Below are 9,426 nucleotides of genomic sequence, written 5' to 3'. Positions count from 1 at the left end.
AATTTTGCAGAATTTTATTTTGCTTTGTTCCTTAGTAGATGAGTCAATAGCAATATTCACTCCTTTAGAAGCCATGTGCCTGCACTCTTGTTATTTCAAATTGGAGGTGTCTGGAATAATTTGTATCTCCACACATGATTTCTTTTGTGCCAGTTTTCTGGAAGTTGCAGAATTTGGACTGAACTTGTTCAGGGTGCATGATCACATTTTGAGTAACACAGTTTACCCTGGTTTTGGTACATTAAATATAAAGCTGTAACTACTAAAAGATGGTATGAATAGAACTTTTAAATTATTCCCAGAAGCTTGATTGAAACAACTGATTAGTATCCATTTAAAATAAGCAGAACTCAAGTAATGCCTCTGGTCCTTACCAGAGTGGGAAAGGTACTGGCTGTTTGTGGTGGTGGGGGTTACTCTTCTGCCAGGACTGGCTTGTCCTGCTGCAGTGGGGAATCTGTGTCCTGGGAACTCATTTAGCTCTAGTGCCATGGTTTTCTATCCTCCTCATACTTGTAATCTGATGGGGTGGGGGACAGTGTGGATCTCAAGGTTTTGCTTTGGTTGAAGTGCCTTAGTTGGAGTCCATGGTAAGAGACTACAGCCCTTAGCACACAGTCAGGGACAGGTATTTTTTGCACATAACATGAAAAACAACATCCCATGGAAACCAAGAATATTATTCTACATCCCTTTAACATTAAAGCAGAGAACTTACAAAAAGACAGTAAAATTCTGGATGTGAAGGCCTGCCAACAACGGGTTGACCAAACTACAAAAAGACTACCTAATTAGGATTAATCTTAAAATTAGACTCCTCAGAAGAGTGCAACCTAAGAATGGTATCCTGGTAAGCTGACTTGTGCATTGCAACAAATCCAGTTGCAGAATCTGGTCCTAATGCTTCCGCTGCCCACCCCCTCTCCTGTCCAGTAGTTAAATACTCCACAGTCCTTTACTCGCAGGCTGTTTCTGTAACAGTCAGAGCATAAATATCTGTGTACCTAATGGACTTATCCTTAACACCACAGTGAGGGAGGGAAGCGGCATTAACCTCATTTTGCAGATAAACAGTGGAAGCCCTGATAGCTGTCCTGTGCTTCATCCTATGGAGCAACTGCCTGCATGCAGTGAGTGTAAAATGCTGTCAGCCTGAATGTGGCTTTGGCACATTCTCTGTTCCTCTTTGCTCAGAATACACATACACTAACATTAATTTCTCAGCTACTGATTGCTCTGCCTAGCTTTAGAAGAAGTGGAGGCCGGAGCAGGCCAAAGTGTTCAGCAATGGGTTATGGGGTTATCTCACCAGTGTAGGATGGATGGTGCAGGGGCCTGAGCGAAAACCTGTCTGACCAATGTACAAGAATTCATTAAATTCTTCCTTACTGTGAGATGGGAAATGTCACTAGTCTCTGAATATTTTGCTGGAACACAAAAGGGAAATATTCTTTTAATAAATATGAAAAACTTCTTTAAACAGTCAGAATTGAAAGCAGTCATATAGTAACAGGCCAAGAACAGTACATTTAAGAGCCCAGCAATTCTTAAGTCTAATCATTGCTGTAGTTATATTCAGGCTGATGCTGCGGGCCGGTGCGGGAGAAAGCAGCAGCCCTACGCTCTCCTGCGCTGCCCTTTGCTTTGTGACCCGGCGCCTCCTGAACAATACGCGGGGGCACTTTCGAAACTTCAGGGCGTGCACCCAGCGCGGGCGGCAGCACCAGGAAATGGGATCCGCGCGCTGCTGCCTTATGTAAGCGAACCGAGCGGCGGCAGGGTGACCCCGGGGGCTGCGGCGCGGCCTGCGCGGGCCCGGGCGCTGTCCGGGAGCGCGGGGCCCGGCGGGGCGCTCAGCGGGCCCTGCCGGGGCGCTCAGCGGGCCCTGCCGGGGCGCTCAGGCCGGGCCGAGCTGCGCTGAGGGGCCCGGGCGAGGCCCGGCGCGCGCACCAACGGTCCCTGCCCGCGCGCGCGCACGACACGTCACGCGCGGCTCCGAGCGGGCGGGGGCGGAGCCGCTCTCCCCGGGGCCGTCACGTGACCGCTGCCCCCCAATCCATCCTCCCCCGGCTCGGCGGTCCCGTAGCGGCGGTGGCGGCGGGTGGAGGCGAGCGGAGTTACCGCGGCTTCGGCGGGAGGCGGCGCGGGGCCGGCGGTGAGCGCCTCGGTGGCGGCGCGGGGGAGGGGAGGGGCGGGCCGGCGGCGGGGCAGGCTCGGGAGGCGGCCGCGGCTGTCGGTGGAAACATGGTGCCACACGTGAGGCTTATGTAAAGTGAGCGGCGGCCCGCGCGGCCAATGGCAGCGGGGCGCGCCCCCGCCCCCGCCCGCGCGTCTCGCAGGCGTCACGCGGCCGCGGCCAATGGGGGCGCGGGCGGGGCGGGCGCGCGGCGGCCGGTCACGTTTCTGCCCGTATGAAGCCCGAGCCGGGAGGCGCGGGGCCGGCGGGACACGGCGCGTGCGGTGAGTGGGGGCCCGCCGGGCGCGCTCCCCGCGGCCCGAAGGGGCTGGGGGACCCGGGGGGAGCGACGGGAGGTGGCGGCGAGCGGCGGCCGCGGGGGGCACAGGGGCTCTCCCGCCTCCCCCGCCCGCCGGGCCGAGGTTACATAACCCTCGCGCCGGGGCTCTCCCGTTGCCGGGACGATGCGCGCTCGGGTCCCTCTTGTGCCGCGGGGTCCGTCCCGCTGCCGGCCCCGGCCCGCCGGGGAGGGGGCGCGCGGGGCTCCCTCCGAAGGGCGGCTGTGACACGCCCCCCCCCACTGCCCGTGAAACCGCGGCGAGGGAAGCGGCGGCCGGCTGCGAGTCGCTCCCCGGGGCGGGGTGCGGGGCTGAGTGCGGCACGGCCCCCGCCCGCCTTGGACGGGGAGAGCGTCCGGGCGTGGGGGCACAGACACCCCCAGCGGGGCCGGGCCGGCAGCTGCGCTCTCCGAGGGGGCGGCCGCTGGGGCCGGGCAGGGGCGCGCAGGGGGCGCTGGCCCCGGCCCGGAGCGGGGGAGGAGGCGGCGGGGCCGGACCCGGTCCCCTGGCGGGGCTCCGCTTTGCGGGCTGCGGCCACGTCTGTGCCCGGGGTGCGGAGCGGGGGGAACCGGCGGAGAGCACGCGTGTCCCGGGGCGCTGAGCGGCACCGCGGGGGCACCGAGCTGGGCCCCGCCGGGCGGGCGGGCTGCTCCACGGGGGAAACTGTGTGGCAGCGAGTACCGGAATCTCAGCGCCGCTGAGATGTGCGAGCTACAGGTAGAGTAGGCAACAGGTGCTGTCCATTTGTTTTTTGAGCTGCCTGTAGTTGTAAGGACAGTCTGTTCCTTGAGACGGTGTGGCTGTGCTGCTGTTCACATTAGGTGCATAGTATTACATGCATGATTACAAAACGCTTTATGTAAGTACAGTTTCATGCAAATAGGTGAGCAGCATGGTAACAGTCAAGCTGACGCTTTACATTTGACTTTTCGTAATAGGGTAAGCATTTTCATAATGGAACAGCATTTCTCTGTGTACCATAGGAGCTTAAAAAGGCCTCCCAGGAGGTATGAGGTATTGGGAAACTACAGTGCTTTGTAAGTGTAGTCCAGTGAAAAAGTAACTTGACTGAGACAGTGCATTGGTTTGGATTAAAGAAATAGAACCATTAAGTTTGGAAAAGACCTCTGAGATCCTGAAGTCCAACTGTTTCATCCATATGTCCAAGCTAAATCTACCCTCTTGCAGTTTCAAACCACTGCCTTTCATCCTGTCACCATATGCCCTGATAAGAAGTCTTTCTCCATCTTCCTTGTAAGCTCATATCTTTCTTTTCCAAATGCAAGACTTTGAGATTTATTGTCGTGGACATTTGAGATTGAATAGCTTTCACGAGTAAGGGGAAAGAAGTGGAAATTCTCTAATGATTCTAGTGGTAAGAGTATCTGTCATGTCAGAAGTAGAGTAAAAACCTGATTAGTGTAGTGAGAAAACCTTCCAAGTTGCCAGTATTGTTTCAGCCACAGTTTGATTGATGTTAGGGAGAGTGCCCACATTGTTGCACTATAACATCAAGTTCCTTCTTGCTTATGCTTGTACGTGTTTGAGTGCTTTTATGATCTTTCTGTTTTGCCTTTGTCTCTGAAACTTGCGTTGTTTCTGCAAAGTGAGGAAGTTTCACTGTAGGACTGGACTGTGTCCTTGCTCCATGCAGAGCTAGATGTTAGTCTTGTGATGACAACACTGTCCTGAGGTGTGGAGTTCTGATTCTGGACTGTGCAGGTTGCTCACCTCACTAGTAACATGTAGAGGAAAAGAGATGGCCTTTGGCCTGGAGTAGACGAAAAAAAGTCTACCAAAACTTTCAGGTTTTGTTGAGGTTTTGGCCATTTCAAGTCTGTCTTTCAAGGTAGAAGGAAGATATTGTAGTTGGGTGTCATAAATGTCAAACACCGCAGTGGAAGAGGATGGTCTGTCTCATGAAGAAGTGGTTTGGCTTGATGTTGTTCAGAAGGCAAAGGCATGGAAAGCAGGTTTTTGGCTTTTGGGCACTTCTTCAGATTTGGCAAGGGTTTCTTTTTTTGTTTCATTTATAATTCAAAGAATGCATGGTTTTGCTGGAATTTTTCTTTGTCTATTGGTGGGACTTGTTATAGACTTCCTGTATTCGTTTTAGCAAACAAATTCTGTCGGTGAAAATCCAAGTAATTTTTATGTTTACAATTTACTGTTACTCATTTTGGATTTCCACAGAGAGGCATTAAAGAGGCAGCATAGTCTTGGCATTATACCTTGTCTGCTTTTTCTTCCTCTAGTCATAAGATTAAAGTATGTAACAACACATTTTACTTAATAAACTTATTGAGCCTCTCCTTGAACAATACGCTCTTACATTAATAAGCTTTTCTAGTAAACGGAGATGTTGATGGAGTTTAGTCTCAAAGTATGAAGATAGAATGAAGTGGGGAAAGTGATTGGCAGTAGAGTTCTGGCTTCTTCTACTTCAGACGTTTATTATGACCAGGAAGTGTTTGGCTTAGATACAGACTGATAAACAGTTTTCTTTTTTCCTCAGTGCTTGCCACACCCTTATTTCTCTAACATCTTTACAGGATTAGAATATGCTTTACTGCATTAAAAAAATCTTTTGCTGCATAAAAGAAAAAATCTTTTTTTCACCCCTCAAAGAATAAGGAAATGAGCAAGTTACCATGGGATGAGGTATATTTGTTGTCGTTTAAAAGCAAGAAGATTACTGGTAGCCAGTAGAACAAGTAAATTATCACTAGTCTAGATCAACTGTAGTGTTTTCCATAGGGTTGCTATGGTTGGCCTATGTTAAAACGAACGTCATGTTCTTAGCAAGGCCTTGTGTAATAGCTGGCATGAGTGTCCTGTAGACACTGTATTATACTCATAACATTACCACATCATAATTACCAGATAATCAGGTGTTTCTGAAAAGGAATTTTTGTCTCCAGTTTTGATTGCATGGCCTAGAATTCCTCTGTAAGGATGGTGGATTATTGGGATTTTTAACTGGATTGTCTTACTGCATTCCACATTCAGTTATATCCCTGTAGTGCAAGTTTTAAACTGCTTAAATATTTATTGTGTTAACTTAGCTTGTCAAGCACTGAACAGCAAAGGAGTCAATTAATATCCCTGGTATTCTTTGTGATACTGTTGTATTACTCTGAAGAACTTGTTCTTTTGGTTATGGATGAAGTTGAATGCAGAAAGTGTTGGTCTTGACAGTAATGCTGCTGCTGTTTTGTGTCCTGTGTAAGAAGTGTCTGTCTGCTTGAACTGCTGCCTTAAACTTAACCCCTGCTGTGGGGTCAGACTGCAATACTGTTGGTTAGCAAAGAAAGCTTTTTTAAAGTAGAACTGACTTTTTAAAAGTAGAACCAAAGCTACATTGCCTTTGCTTGTAGAGCTTGGCCTTCTGAAACTTAGAGCTTTGTTTGTGAGGGGATAGGGGTGTTTCTTTTGAGACTTCTCTCTGTGAAGTATTGTGAAAAACGCCAATCACTTGTTTTTAGAATTCTAAAAGTTTAAGAGTAATAAAATGGTTATAAAAATAGTAATATGATTAGAGTAATAATAATTTGGACAATTTGAATTAGGACAATATGAGACAAAGAGTTACGGATGTCCGGGTACCTTTTCTGGGCAGCATGAGCCCAAAAAAGGACCCATGTTAACAAAGGATTAACCCTTAAAAACAATAACTTGTTGCATATTTAAACATCTCATACATGATGCATAAATTCCATTCAAACACAGGATTCTGTCCGATCATCATAAACTTCTTCCTTCTAATCCTAACAGCGCCTTCGAGGTGGGAAGAAGTTTGTTTCTTCTGATAAGAGGGCAATAAATTCTTTTTCTCTGGAAGATTTAGGTGTCCTGTGGCTGCTATCTGGTGCGAGTGCCTCATTCCTTTCTTAAAAAAAATCCCACTAACATAGTTCTTATTTTAACTACAAAAGTTACCTTTTAATTACAAGACTATGTTTATCATATTATTAAAATGTTAATACAGCACTACTAATCAATACATCAAATTACATATGGAAAATATCTGCGTAGAGCCATATAATATGCACTTTTCACAAGTATGTTTAAAGGACATGGGAAAAGAGAAGGTAGAGTCAAAACCACAGTTCAGAGGGTGAGAGGTTTGCTATCTCTTGCGGGGATTTCTTGCGGCCCCAGGCTGCTTTTGTGAAATAGTGTGGCAGAGAAGACCAGAAGGAGAAAGGTGGGATTGGAGTGTCTGTAAAGCGAGTGGAGATGTCTGCAGTGCCTCTGAGCCCGTTCTGTGTGTAGTAGGCAGCAGCGAGCACATGGGACCCCGCATGCCTGGTGGCCACGCCGGGATGTGCTGCTCTAAGTGGCTTAGCACATCGGCAGGCACGCTCGGGCAGCCTGCTCGTACTGCGCTGCTGGGACACTCTCGGGAGCTTGCACTTTATTGCAGCCCCGAGACACGTGAGAGGTCTCTGTTTCAGCACCCACATTCAAAGAATGAGTCGGAGTTCTTCAGTTCTCGGTCTCAGAGTTGTTTATTGTTTCTTATCTATAAAAATTTTTCTCCTGTCCAGCCGAGGTCCACTCAGCAGGACAGACAGACGCATTCTGACTGCTCCCGGGGCTGTGTTATCTCTTTATACTACAAACTACATATAACATGTTTACAATCACTTTCCAATACCTATCACCTATGTTATTCAGTGAACTTCTACTCCAATCCAAAAGTGCCAACATCACAGCAGAAGATGGAGGTAGAGAAGAAAAGAAGAAGAAAGGCTGGACATGCCCAAGTCCCTCCATCTTGTCCCCATAACCCCCATACCTAAAAACCTAAAATCTACCCCTTCACCTAGTGATAATTTTATTATTACACTATCTAAACTTCTGTGGCTTTCAGGTCTTCATACAAAACTGGTAATTTGCTCCACAGGTCATAATCAAACCCACAGGTGTTCTGGGCTGTGTGAACACAGGGGTCCCGGTGACTCTCCACACCCGGAGGGATGCACCGAGTTCCAACAGGACACGGGCCAGCTCTGGGCCTCTGCTCTGTGTTCTGGGGGTACCTTCCAGTGTACATGGGGTCTGTGTCTGAATGGCTGTAGCTGTGATAAACAGGGCCAGGAGAGCAGCTCCTTTCAAAAGGCCTTTATAAAAGAAGACTCTGGGTGGGGAACCCGAGGGGTCGCACTCACTGCTGCGGCTCCCACAGGAGGACACTGAGGAGGAGGAGGAGGAGTGCAGCTTTGTCTCTTGGCAGAGCTGGGGCTTCCATCCTCATGAGAGTCCTTAGGAAGACAATGTTGGCTTGTAGCTTAGGGGTATCCTCCAAGCTGAGTACTATTAAAATTTTAAAAATGAAAATAAAAACTATAAAGCTATTCTGGTGGCAGGATGGAATCCAGCTCTGGTCAAGGGTGGGTGATTTAATGTGGTTCTACTGGGTTAAAATCAAAGTTTATGTGCTGGTTTGTTGTTTTGAGAGGGTTCATATAGTTCCTACAGCCTCTCATTTAAGTTCAGTCCGAGTGAAAGTCCTTCTGGGAGCGGGGGAAGTGGTTCCCGATGGAAAGGGGTACAAACATAGAGTATGACTGAGAGAGATACAAATACAGGGTAAAATAGTAACACTTAATAGCAGCAACTAAAGGCAAGTCCTATGAACTCTAACATTCAATATTTAACAGCAGACCAACACTTCAAATTAAGACCCTATCAACTTCATTAACATCAACTAGCAATCATTGCTCTGAGAAAGAGCTCTCATCTCCAGGGTTTCATATCTCACAGCTGCACTGGGCTTGCACCAGTAGGGAATCCTCTTCCTTGGTCCTCTGTCCCTCTTGAGGGGTTCCCAGGGGACAGCAGCAAGGCACTGGGTTTCAGTGAGCTGCCCAGCTGTGTTCTGAAGTTTTCCTGCTTATCCACGTATGAAAGGGAGGTTAGGTGAATTTGTGTGTGTGAAAGCTTTTGTAAAGTCAAGAAGTTTTTGTACAGATGTTCTCAGCTGCTGGAGATCTGCAGCTGAAGTAGTGTGTGGAAGTCCTAGAGGAGCCTTATAAGTTCTCTGATGTTTTTTGGTAGGCAGCTTTGCTTGTAGAACACAATCAGAGGTGAGGCTAAATTTACCTTCCTCAACATATATAAGCATGGAATTTGGTTTCATTTTTCCTTAATTTTCTTAATTTTCCATAATTTCCTCAGTTTTCTCCCAGTAAGAAGGAAAACTTTATTGAGGATGCTGAAGGGGTAGTGACTCAACATGTGGTTTACATGAGTGTACTGAAATACACAGAAAGCATTTCTTGGGGCAAGAGGATGAGGAGATTCTGCAGATGGTGTGAGCAGGCTGCAGAAGTTCTGTACAAGCAGTACCAGTGTTGATCCTGACAGGATTTGGTGGTGGGAAAGAAACTTCATCTGCATGCCAAAATGTCTGGGAAAGACTTTAGTTTTTCTTCCACCTGTTTTTGAGCATACCATGGAATTCTTAACTCTTGATTTTTCTTACAGGTAGAATAGTTAGAGAAGGGCAGAGATTTCCTGGTGTAGATGGCTTTTTTTAAAGTAGAACTGACTTTTAAAAAGTAGAACCAAAGCTACATTGCCTTTCTAACATCCTGTCCTGAAACAGAGGCAATTCACTGTTAAATAACACCTGCAATTGATTGTAATTGAAGCTTAGGGAGACAAGATGAAGTGGTGAGGATGTCTAGTACTTGTCTTTTTTCTTGATTTCGTTCCTATCCTCCTTATTCCTTGCAGCTTTTGTATCTTAGTACAGTTTTTGTGCTTGACCTTATTACGTGTACTTTTATGTTTCTGCTTAGTTTCTTTAATTGTACAAAGATCTTCAGTGTATAAAAGCACTTACTTGATTCCAGTTACATCTCTGCCATGGTTCTCCTGTGACTTGAGCTCTCATTTCAGTAC

General features: G+C 47.7%; 1 protein-coding gene across 7 annotated transcripts in view; it reads left to right on the top strand.

Annotated features, from left to right (window-relative positions):
* The first annotated feature begins 1,678 nt into the window (after positions 1–1,678).
* Positions 1,679–9,426, top strand: part of PER2 (period circadian regulator 2) — a 49,765-nt gene continuing 42,017 nt past the window's right edge. For 4 of the 7 annotated variants that reach the window (XM_030954238.1, XM_030954231.1, XM_030954232.1 and 1 more), the window contains exon 1: positions 2,392–2,460. The gene's annotated coding sequence lies outside the window, so the exon portion shown is untranslated. Of the gene's footprint in view, positions 1,757–2,072; positions 2,156–2,391; positions 2,461–3,083; positions 3,232–9,426 lie in introns of those variants that run through there. The other 3 variants (XM_030954236.1, XM_030954234.1, XM_030954235.1) reach the window with 3 other exon arrangements.

This window comes from Camarhynchus parvulus, chromosome 9 (assembly GCF_901933205.1).
Source record: "Camarhynchus parvulus chromosome 9, STF_HiC, whole genome shotgun sequence".
Classification (NCBI taxonomy): Eukaryota; Metazoa; Chordata; class Aves; order Passeriformes; family Thraupidae; genus Camarhynchus; species Camarhynchus parvulus.
This window is presented reverse-complemented; position numbering and strand designations above follow the sequence as displayed.